The sequence below is a fragment of the Zalophus californianus genome, chromosome 5 (assembly GCF_009762305.2).
Source record: "Zalophus californianus isolate mZalCal1 chromosome 5, mZalCal1.pri.v2, whole genome shotgun sequence".
NCBI classification, from domain to species: domain Eukaryota; kingdom Metazoa; phylum Chordata; class Mammalia; order Carnivora; family Otariidae; genus Zalophus; species Zalophus californianus.
Window position 1 is genome coordinate 101,457,686 of NC_045599.1, and position 12,755 is coordinate 101,470,440.

General features: G+C 37.6%; 1 long non-coding RNA gene across 1 annotated transcript; it reads left to right on the top strand.

The window, feature by feature from the left end:
- Window positions 1–597: 597 nt before the first annotated feature.
- Window positions 598–12,472, top strand: LOC113929590. Its single transcript, XR_003522250.1, has 3 exons — window positions 598–676; window positions 4,627–4,756; window positions 12,352–12,472. It is a non-coding gene; the product is annotated as an uncharacterized LOC113929590 (long non-coding RNA).
- The last annotated feature ends 283 nt before the right edge of the window (window positions 12,473–12,755 follow it).

Genomic DNA, 12,755 nt, shown 5'->3' on the forward strand with positions numbered 1-12,755 from the left:
TTATTTTTACGATACACTTGTCTAAGTATGGCGTTAACTTTCCTTATATTTGTATTTGTAATTTTGTAATATTTATAATTTTGTCTACTCTCTGTAAGGTGTTTGAGCATCCAAAAGAATCAGGTACATGCCTTAGCAGTCAGAAAAATGTTCCCTCACCACAAAAACAAACAAACAAAAACAGTCACTTCCTAATTCTCAGAAAGTGTGAATATGCTGATTTATATGGCAAAGGGACTTCACAGATAGGATTAAGGTAAGGACCTCAAGATAGGGAGAATATCCTGAATTATCTGGATGAGCTCAATCTAATGATGAGTCCTTACAACTGGAAAACATTTTGCTGCTACAGTCAGAGGGAGAGGTGACTGTTAAGAAGAATCAGAGAGACAATGGACTCTGAGAAACAAACGGAAGGTTCTAGAGGGGAGGGCGTGGGGGATGGGTTAGCCTGCTGATGAGTATTAAAAAGGGCACGTTCTGCATGGAGCACTGGGTGTTGTACGCAAACAATGAATCATGGAACACTACATCAAAAACTAATGATGTAATGTATGGTGATTAACATCACAATAAAAAATTAGAAAAAAAAGAAGAGTCAGAGAGATGCAGTGTTGCTGGGTCTGAAGAAGGCCATGGGCCACGTAACTTGGGCGGCCTCTGAAAGCTGCAAATGGTAAGGGAACAGATTCTCCCTTCTAGCCTACAGAAAGGACCATAGCACTGTGGACGCTTTGATTTTAGCTAGATGAAACCTGTGTCAGACTTCTGCTTAAAACATGTTGGTGGTTCCTCATGGTCTATGGAATGAACTTTTAGATCTTTTATCCTTCCATAACCTGGTCTCTACCTCTCCAGCCACTTTCTGCTGTATACTTTCTGCTGAAATAACACCCCATTATTTTGAGGTTTTTTTTGGCATACTTTGTATAGTTTCACTCTTCATGCTTTTGCTCAGGTTATTTTTTCAGCGTGGAAGGCCATTGTCATCCTTTTTTTCAATCAGTCTCATTCTAACCCTTCCTTTAAGATTCAGGTCAGATGTCCTAACCTCCAGGCAGCTTCTTCTGAGCACTTTCTTTGAAGTTTTACAGCAAAAAAATGGGTACTTATCTCCTTGTGTGGAGATTATCCATTTGTATGTCTCCCTCTCTGGATAAAATCCTTGAAGAATCAGACTATTATGAGTGCATTCTCCATCACCCAACTCTGTTCCCCAGTAACTCCTCCTGCTTGTGCCCTACATCTGCCCACACACATCTTTGTATTCCCTGGCATTGAGCCTGGCATATAAAAAGTGCTCAATAAATATTTATTGAATTGAGTAAAATAGATTTACCTGAAAACATCCTGGAAGAATAACCAAACCACTGGAATTAAAGGACTGATTTATTCAGTTTAAAGAGAAATGCAAGAGCAGCACTAATGAAGTTAGATTCATGGATTTGATGCTTATCAAAATCCATTTTCTGACTATATCTGACTCTGACTCTGAAAATATGATCTTGGTCAGGAATATTCTTTCTACTTTCTATAAAGAGCAAGTCTCTATTCCTCTTTTAATTCTCAGTTTAAGTCTTATCCCTCTGGGAAGTTTTCTCACATTCCCTTGATAGCTTTTCACACTTTTCTCTTGCTTTTATAGCTCACTGTGCATAAACAACTCCAATACAATACTTATCATATTATATTGTAATTACTTATTCATGTGTCTCTCTACATTATCTTTAATTCACTGCTGTTTGAGGGCAGGGTTTTTCTTTTTTCTTCATCATCTCATTTCTTTCTTCCACTCATTGTTTAATGCAGTGCTCAAGATTGGATAGTGGATATACCAGTAGTTTCAGTCTGCTGCTCTCATCCACGGTCTCAGAACTATACTGCACGGGTAGTAAGGAGTACTGAGATTGAGAGCACAACTGACAAAGTATGGCCAACAAGAAGAACAAAACCTCTAAGAATATGATGTCTTCAAGTGCAGCAAACGGGCTTTCATTCCAATGTCTAGCACATGACTCTATCGAGTCTAGAGACCCTAGTTTTATAACCTTGGCTTCACCAATTATTTTGGTGACCTTGAGAAATTTATTTGGCCTCTCTGAGTCTCAATTTTCTCATCTGTAAAATAGGATTCATTCATAAAGTTTGGTCTGGCCTTTTTTGGCTACAAGTGAAAGAAATCCAAATCTAACTACAGTGACCAGAAAGAGGGATTGATTGGCCATGTAACGGAAATCCAAGGATAGTTTGGCTTTAGGTACAGTTCATTGCAAAAGTTCAACAGATGTTGCCAGAACAGTGTTTCTCTTTTTACCTCTTGACTTTGTTGTTCTCTGCTCAGCTACATTCTCATATTGTCCCTAATGAGGCAAGAAGGTCTCTTTCATGTCCAGATTTGTATCCCCATAATAGAAAGCTCAGAGGACTTGTTGCTCTCAAAGGCAATTATCTGGTTGATTCTGCTTGGGTTATTACTATGGTCAGGCAGATGATAGTATTCTCAATGGCCAGCCTAGGTTTTGTGCTTCCTTCCCTTTGGTTGGAGAAGGGTACAGTAAGGCAACTGAAAACACCCAGAGGACCTCACAAGGTGTGAAAAGGATACTACAAAAGAACGACAAGAAAGGAGGAGGCATTCTAGGCAGACAAAAACTATATCTCTTGGAGACTACTACATTTATTTGTCCTAACAAATATTTATTAAGCTTATCCCTCAAAAAACTGCTGTAGGAATTAAAGATAATTGCTTTAAAGTGCTTAGCCCATAATTGAGCATACAGCAAATGTGCAAAAAAGAAAAAAAAGGTAACTAATAGTAACATTAATTGAACCAAATATAATACAGCACATACCTAAAGTATAATACAGTACATACCTACAGTATAATACAGTATAATACAGTACAATACCTTCTAAACTCAAAGCTGCTGTTCATTTACACTGAAAATTTCTGAAGGGAAGATTGATCAGAAGATTGATTTCTAAACTGGAGATATATATATAGGTAATGTAACTTTTTTAAATACCTTTTGCCATTCAGATTAAGTTCTTTGAAAACATCACTCAGCTTTATTTCATTGAAAGTATTAAAGCAACAATAACGATACTAATAATAACAAAAAATCCAAAGCCTGTCTTCTCTTTCCACCTAGAAACTTCCAGGCATTTTTTACCCCTGGAACAGTAGAAGAATGAAGCCTCTGAGTATTTTGGTGTAACACGATCCTCATTATGAAAACCTATTATTTTTATAGCAACCTCTCCCTGTAGTATTCTCACATGAATTTAATTTTCTAAGGCTCTATATAAAAAAGTCATATGGCTGAGAGTCAAGATGTCACTCAATTTTGCCCAAACATTATGAGAAGATAATCCTCTGAAGTGACTTTTGTATTAGTCCCATTGCTGGCTTTAATCTGATTGAGAATCAGTGCTCTAAAGAAGAATCTGAAATACTTGATGGGTTCAGTGAAACTTAAATTCTGGAAGGAAGGTAGGGATCAAGGAACTTGGTGCAGAAAGCTAGGGCCATCTGCCCAGCAAGGAAACAATTTACCAATTAGGAGAGCATGTTTTTAAAACTTGCCCTCACTTCCATCTGGGATTTTGAGCTAGATACGTAACATGTCTGGTCATTAGTCTCTACATTTCTAAAATGGGACAAGCTAATTGCTAAGGGTAAAAAGATTGATAAAGTTCTTAAATATGCACTTTGATCTTTCTTTTGATGCCCTTGGAAAGCTGTATACACAACGTCTCAAGTAAACTCATTAAACAAATTAAAAAATTGCAATAAAGCTGCATTTTTTTGTTTGATCAAAGGCAATTGCTAATAAAACTTATAACTCAGAAATCCTAATATACAGCTAATAATACCCAACTATGAGGAATTTCCTGTCAGGACATTAAAACCCTTATCAATTTTAATTCACTTTTAATCATGTGAGTATGTTAATATGTCACAGAGCAGAGCAGAACCTTAATCTTCTCCCCTTTTCCATGTGCTACACTGCCCATTCTATCCTTGAATAAGGAAAAAGTCATAAAAGACAAACAGTAAGAAAAGATGAGAGTAGTAGTTACAAATTAAACTATATTATAAATGAATCAAGAGGAATATAAGCCTCTTGGGAGACCATGAAAATATTAGATGTTTCCCCACTGTGCATGGAATGGATCCACCTTATCTGGATATTACAAATGGGACTTCCGAAGGCCAGAGGTTTTGAAACATCTGGGTTACGCTAGCAAGATTTTTTTCTAAATGACTGATGTTATGTCTATAAATGAAATTCCATTTCTACTCATTTTTGATGCCTCCCTTAATGATTTCCAAGCTACTGTTCTTTGTGCCACTAAAGGGTGTGGGACCATTGCTACAATATTCTAGAACCTGGGCTGCTTCTGTGAATTTGAGCATTGTGATTTGGCACCACAGGGGTTTGCCTTACCAGGCCTGTCTGGCAGAATATGTCCATTCCAAAGTCCTACACCATATAAATGTGCTTCGATGATACTTGTCCCTTTTTCTAGTGTTACAAAGGATCACAGCTGGAGGGAGGAAAATTAACCCAAACAAGTCTGTCTTTTGCTTTTTCTCAGACATGTTTCTTCTACTTTTTTCAGTTCTGGTTTCTGCTGTTCAGTTTGATATTCTGGTGAGCACAGACTCAAGAGGGAACAGAACTGCAGGGCTGCCCTCTTTGATGCATATTAAAGTCACCTCTCTGAAAAGGAACTAGAAAGCGCCAGAAAGGTACCAAAAAATGGGAAATTATGATATACAACTTACTGACTCTAGCATCACTATGGTATGTCTTTATGGTAAGCTATTGATCAGTTGGTTTAAGAAGAGCCATGCTGAATATGTGACTCACTTTGTGGTATTGACTGAAAACAAAGCTCCACAAGACACAGAACAGTGGTTGTTCCAATTGCCATTTTCCACTTGTGTTTTAAAATACAAAAATGTGACCAGACCTAGTTTGCATTTATGCCTTGGAACCGCTGTTTATAATTTGAGTGATTCAATACAGGTCACTGGAGCTGAATGTGTCATGTCATGCAGTAAAAATTAAAGTATACCTTATTGTTTTACAGAAGCATGCACTTCTGAAGAACAGAACTGAGGTTAAAAAAAAAAGACCAATTTATGTTTTAAACAATGAGATGCTTATTAAATAACTTGTTCTATGTGACTAGAACAAGTTAGTTCAGGGATCAGTAAAAATAAGCAGATGGTGCTGTCAGGCTTTTACCACATTTTGATGATCTCAATGCATATGTAGTTAAGGAGGATTTTATTAATATTGTCCTACTTCTAGTATAATGGCCACACAATCAAAAAGAAGCTATCTGTAAAGCCCGTTTTGCAACAGAAGCGTGGTTAAGAGGATCTGATACCTTTGGTTATTCATTTGGAGACAAATTGTTACCAACTTCTATACCAGCAAACTGGAGACACTAGAGATTCACTTTATTTTTCTGACTTTGAACAGAGAGATCCAATTTTACTTTTTCTCCTTCCCTATTCCTGAAGGTATTTTCCTTAGGACATTTAGGGTTTTCTGTATCTCAGGGCATCTAGCCCTAGATACATATCTAGTCATATGCTAACACTAAATTCAGCACCTGTGGAGTTTTTTGTTTTCTTTAAAGGTTACTGACTAGCTGAGGGTTGGTTTTTAGCTTGAGGAATTTATTATTTGTTCATTGCTTATGTGACCTTTTTTAATAAAATCAATTATTTGTGGCGTATTAGTGTTTACTTCTACCTAGGTTTTTTATAACATTTTATTAGGAATAATATTTTACTGACCACCTATCATGTATAGGGCACTGTGTTCGGCACTGGGAATATAACAGTGAGTGACTGAAAGATCAAGGCTAGGGATTTGACTTCAGGGAACTTAAAATGTAGCTTAGCTAAACTCCATAGTAATTTGAAGGGCATGATATTATATCCCCATTTTAAGGATAAGGAAAGTAAATCTCAAAGTTAAGCAACATATCCAAAGTAGCGCAGGGAATAATTTGAAGGATCAAGAGTAAAAGGTCGATCAGATTCTAAAGCCCACTCTTTTTCCTGTCTGTTATACCTATTAAAAGTTTTCCACACTTCATGGGTAAAATGGAGGTCCAATTGAAAAAAATAAATCAACATGCCCAGGAAATCCAGGGAACATGGAGACAAATTAGGTGATGATGTTAACTCATGTGAGAAGTGCCTGATTTGGACGAATAATCAGAAAAAGGTGATAGAAGCGCATGTCAGATCTGCTGAAGAAGTCAGATGGTTCAATGATGAAAGAAATGCTATAGGTGCTTGGAAATAAGATTTATGGTGTTTGAATACGGCAAGAGTTACCTTTATGATGGGTAGTATAAGTGACCTTTTTATCTGTCTGTGTGCAAGCTAAGATGTAAAATGATTTTATGTACTTGCTTTTAAATGGCAGTCATTTTAAAATGCATAACCAGTTAATATCTTGTGTTTTGGAACTTCTCTTGTGATTTGTTTAATTCTGAGACCACAGTTTGAATTAAGCTTTGATTTAAAATCCACACATCTAGCAAAATCACGTGATTTAAAAATTTTGATTGGGCTAGGGTGGACTAGTACATAATGGAACTATTTTTCTCTTACTTTCAAGTTGTCCTGCCCCTGGTGGATAAAAAGGCTCACAGCAGGAAAGTTTAGGGAGCTCCAAAAAAACATTATAGAAATGTGAATTAGGAAGATTGGATAGGCACATGATGGCTATTTATACACCTGGAATTTGGATAAAGAGATAAGAGGAAATCAAAGCTGGCTACAAAGGTTTGAATCCAGGTACAGTTGTTTTTCCAAAAATAGAAGCATCTCTTGGGCAACGGACTTGAACTGAGTTGCAGTAGAAGATAATGAACTTGGTTTTGAGTATGTTATGGTAACCTCTAAATTTAAACTTATGTAAAAAAAATAATAATGGTAATGGCTGCCTTATTAAACATTCATTTTTACCATAAACTCTGCTAAGTTCTTTTTATATATTAATAAGTTACAGAAAGTCATGTAAACAGATAGTATTAACTCCATTTTACAGAACAGGAAACTGAGAATCAGAAAACTTAACTGACTCTCCCAAGTTATACAGCTGGAAATACACAGAAACTTTATTTTTTAAAGATTTTATTTATTTATTTGACAGAGAGAGACACAGCGAGAGAGGGAACACAAGCAGGGGGAGTGGGAGAGGGAGAAGCAGGCTTCCTGCCAAGCAGGGAGCCCGATGCGGGGCTCGATCCCAGGACCCTGGGATCAAGACCTGAGCCGAAGGCAGACGCTTAATGACTGAGCCACCCAGGTGCCCCACACAGAGACTTTAAATAAACCAGGTCTGTCTGACTTTCCTGTTACATACTGTTTCTTCTGTGAAACGGAACAGCATAAAATAGCGTAACTATTGACCATGGATCCAGGATTGAATTTTTAGTTCTCTATAATACCATACCAACATTTTGATCCTTTCTACTTTAAAATTGTGTTTGCTATTTTTCTGATATTTTTACATTGATTTTGAATGATTGGTCCTTGGAACCTAAATTTTTAGCTTTCTGCCTTTGAAATTCTGTTGTCAGTCAAGCTGAACTTGTTTGCACTCTTGTTGATTTGTGATGGGGATGACTAAGCTGCCATCAAAACCCTTTTTCCTTTCTTGTGCCAGCAGAAGTGTAGTTGAATTGTGGCTGCCCAGACAGAGACTATAGTTCCCAGCCCCTTTGGCATCTCTATGGGGTCATGCATCTAGTTTTCACTAATGAAATGGGAGTGGAATTGTTGTGTGACTTTTCTGGGTTATGGCCTTTAAAAAGTGGGTGTCCTTTTTATTCCCTTCATCTGGTGGGGTCTAGGCACTGACTAGGTTGTAGGGATGGCAGAATGGAAGAAATATGGACCCCATTTCACTGTGCAGATAAGAGCTATTGGCCGACATTACCTGCTCTGCACTGAGAAAGAAATAAGCAACTATGGTTTTTGAGACATTAGAGTTGTGGATTTATTTTTAGAGTATTTTTTATTTTTATTTTTAAAATATTTTAAATATTTACAGAGAGAGAGGGAGAGCCACAGGCAGAGAAAGAAGCAGACTCCCCACTGAGCAGAGATCCCAACATGGTGCTTGATCCCAGAACCCTGGGATCATGACCTGAGCCGAAGGCAGAACCTTGACCCATGTGCCTCAATTTTTAGAGTACTTTTTAAATATTTTATTTATTTATTCTATTTTGGAGAGAGAGAGAGAGACAGAGAGAGAGCATGAGCAGGGGGAGGAGCAGAGGGAGAGATAAAATCTTCGCTGATCACAGAGCCATTGCAGGGTTAGAAGCAGGGCTGGCACGGGGCTTGATCTCAAGACCCTGAAATTATGACCTGAGCCGAAACCAAGAGTAAGATGCTTAACTGACTGAGCCCCCCAGGTGCTCCTATTTTTAGAGTATTTTAGCCTAACTAAAAATTTCTACTATCAATAAAATGTGTCCTATTTTGTAATAGTAATAGTGGAACGTAATTCCTTGTTACCTTCTATAGAACATGTTCAGGCGCTTTTGATGCTCTTGCAAGCTACCAAGAAACCATCTTAATTTCTTCTATAGCATGCATTTAGAAGTGAGTGTGAACTGTGGCCTGTATACATAAGTCAGACTGCTTTCTGCTACAAAGGGCAGAAAAAATGTTGGTCAAGCTCTTATTATTCATATTATGTTCCATTGCATAATGAATAAATATTTATAGAAGTCTTGGTGTATGCCTAATCACGGAGTCTGAGAAATGCTTTGTAGAAGATTCATCTGAAGGAAAAGAGAGTTCTTTTTACACATGTCCCCTAATATTATGCAACGTATTTTTCTTCACAACCAGATAATTTTGTTCTTTCTAAATTCCTTTTGGTTTGGGGAATTTAATGTTTCATATGTGTGAAAGTTATCTTACCACTGCAGATGTCTCTGAGAGAGAAGCTTATGGTCAGGGAGATCCTGAGAGGAATTCCACAAGAAGACTTGTGTAGAAACTGTCACTTCAAAGGGCTCTTCAGACAACATTCAATCTCTTCTACCTTGTGCACATCAGAAGGGTGGTCTCTGATTCAGGCATTTTGAATACATGCTGAAATAAGTTATTTTCAGGCAAGTTCTCCAGAGGTTAAGAAGAACAAAGACCAACTTCAAATTCAGCTTTTATTTGAATTTAACCATTTTTTTTTTCTTTTTGTTGTTGTTGTTGTTCATCCAATTACACTCTTCAGTACTGGCTGTGTGTTGAGGGCCTTCAGTGATTGCCTTCCTCAGGCAGTGCCAGAGAGCAGTGTTTGAAGAATAAGCTGTGAAGGCTTAAAAAATTAATCTACCTAAAGGCTGGGGTAAAAGCCTTTTGCTAGAGAAGAACATTTTGCTTTAAAAACCAATTACCAAATTCTCACAGCAAAGCAGAGGTGAAGAGCAGAGCAGGCAAAAAGGGCAGCTATATAAGTAAACCCAGCATCTTTTTCTTTATCCTCTGAATGTTTTCTCTTGTGTTTCTCAGTCGTTTCTTGGCAAGGCAGTCTCATCACTGACCAGGACCTGGAAAGGTCTGACCTATATTTGCATAAGTATGCTTTATTTATTTATTTATTTATTTTACTTCATTTCTATGAGTAGTGGATTTAAAATTTCTAAAAAAAATTTTTAATAGAGCTCGACTAAGTTGGGTCCAAATTCTAGCCTGGTTTTCTTGCTCTGTGGTCTGAGTTTCAATTGATTCAACTGTGAATTACAGGTAATATTTATTGCAAATAGAGTTACTATAAGAAGCAAATGAATTACTGCACATAAAGGGCTCCACTCATTTTTTTTGCTTATAATAAATGCTCAATAAATATCAGCACTGCTTGTGTTGTTGATGGTTGTTTGTAGCAAAAGTATACCTTTGTGAATTTTCCTTTCACTTCCAATTAATTCCTTCTCCTTTCAGAGCTGTATTGCATTTGATCCTGTTAATGCCTTGAGAGCATTTTCTGCCTTTAGCATGGCTCTCCCACTCTTTCTAGATGCATTCTGTTTCATAGTTACCTGGGTGAGCCTATTTCCTCTTTTGTCCAAGCACTTCAGAAGGGGCATTATTGTAATACACATTTGATTAAAAATATTAAATATTTCTTAAATGGTAGAAATTGAATACCATTTTTTCTTCCAATGTTTATACTAGTTATCACTGTAAAAGTCCTAAGAAAAGCTCAGTTAAATAAAAATCTTGGTTTTTGAAGTAGTTAAAATTCTTATATTATCAAGATAGAGAATAGTGTGGTTGTCTAGGCTGTGAACCTAGAACCAGAGTGTCTGGACTATAATCCTGCCTCTGACCCTTCATCGTTGTGTGATCTTTTCAGATTGCTTCTGACTCTTTGTGACTCAGTATTTTCATCTATGAATGGACATGAAAATAATATTTACCTCTTAGGACTGTTGTGAAGATGCAATTACTCAATGTGTGTAAAGTACTTAGAAGAGTATGTGGTTCATAATGAAGGTTTTACATTTTGGTGGCTGTTTTGAGGTCATTTTTGTAGATTTCGCTTCTGTTTAGCTTGACGAGTTAGCTACAGTGCTTTGTACAGTGATTTGCTTGTAGTATAAACTTTAAATAATGTGTGCTTTGCATGGCATTGGGGAGCCTTTTAAAGTTTTTAAAGGCATAGAGAACAGTGAGATCAGTGATTTCTGTTTTAAATACATCACTCTACCTGGAGCAGGCCAGAGAAGATTCTAGTAGAATTAACGGGAGACTATTGTCATAACTCCGAGTGTGAGAAAAAGTTGTATGTACTAGGCCAGAATTGATGAATATGGAACAGGTAGATAGAATTGAGAGATATTTAAGAGGCAGAATTTACATAATTTTGTGATTAAATGGATATGGAGGTAAAAGAAAATGGTTTCAAGAATAGCATTTAGGTTTCTCAACAGCAAAACAAGATGAGTCAAAGATCCAGTTACTGTATAGAGAAACAAACAAAAATAGGTCTAGAGATGGGACGGTCATAAGTTTTATTTTGGACATCTTGCATTTGAGATGCTCTAGGATCTCCAAAAAGAAATGTCAAGTAATCAGTTAGAACTACACAGTCAGTTGGTGCTCCCAGGAGAGACCTGGGAATATTATGAGCTGTCACCATAGATGTAGCTGTTTAAGTTCTGGGATCATTGAAGCACAGAATCTTGAGTAAAAAAGAAATGGTGAATTAGGAATCAGCCTTGAGAAACTCCACCATCTCATGGTGTGGTAATGAAGAATAAGCCAAAGAGAGAGAGAGAAAGAGAAAGAGAGGAAAAGAGACAGAAATTTCCAGAAAGAAAAGAAAACCAGGAGATTATTATGTACAGAAGCCAAGGAAAGAGAGGGATTGATGGAAACCAATTTTGGGTGGAGCTATGGAGTGGAAAAAAAAGTGAGTAAATGATACAACGTTAATAGATCACTCTTCTAAGAAATTTGGCTATGAAGAGAGAAGAGAGACAGAACAGGGGCTAAGACAAGCCTAAGGGGTCAGTTGATTTTGTTTTTAAAGATTTTATTTATTTGATAGAGAGAGGGACAACCAGAGAGGGAACACAAGCAGGGGGAGCGGGCGAGGGAGAAGCAGGCTTCCTGCTGAGCAAGGAGCCCAATGCAGGGCTCAATCCCAGGACGCTGGGATCATGACCTGAACCGAAGGCAGATGCTTAATGACTAGCCACCCAGACTCCCTGGGGACAGTTGATTTTTAATTAATTAATCAATCAGTATTCTTAAAAGGAGGTGACCTGTGTATTTAAAGCCAATGAGAGGAATCTATATAAAACGGTTTAAAGATTCTGGAGAGAAAGGTGATTACAGAGATGGGAAGATTATTGCAAACATGGCAGAGCTGAGTACAAGAATTTGGTACAGAAGGAATTAACTCTAGAGAAGTGGTTCTCAACTGAGAGTGATTTTATCTTCTCTTCCTTCAGTCCCCAAAACATTTGGGGAATTCTGGATATGTTTTTGGTTGTCACACTGGGGAGGTGGTGCTACTGGCATCTGGTGGGTTAAGGTTAGCAATGGTGCTAAACATCCTACAATGCACAGGACAGCCCCCAAAACAAAAAATTATTCACCCCAAAGTATCAATAGTGTTGATGATGACAAACCATGCATAGAATAGACAATTTCAGGTTAGGAAAAGACTACAGGAGTAAGATGGGGCAAGAAGTGGGCATATTTTTATATTTGATATTAATCAAATAGTGAGTACTCAATAATATCAGCCATAACTTTTAACATATCATATGGTTAAATTATGTCTCTAGTAATGTGGTCCTTTCCTAGTAAGATCTGAATCATGGGCAATTAAAAAAAAGGTACCTGGCGCCTGGATGGCTCAGCGATTGGGCGTCTGCCTTCGGCTCGTGTCATGATCTCGGCAACCTGGAATCGAGCCCCGCATCGAGCCCCGCATCGGGCCCCGCATCGGGCCCCGCATCGGTCCCCGCATCGGGCCCCGCATCGGGCTCCCTGCTTGGCGGGAAGCCTGCTTCTGCCTCACCCTCTCCTACTCCCTCTGCTTGTGTTCCTGCTCTCACTGTCTCTATCTCTGTCAAATAAATAAACTTAAAAAAATAAAATAAATAAAAATTAAAAAAAGATTTCTGTTCAATTCATTAGTTACTATAATTTATTTTTGCAGTGTGAAATTTGAATATTATAGGTGCTC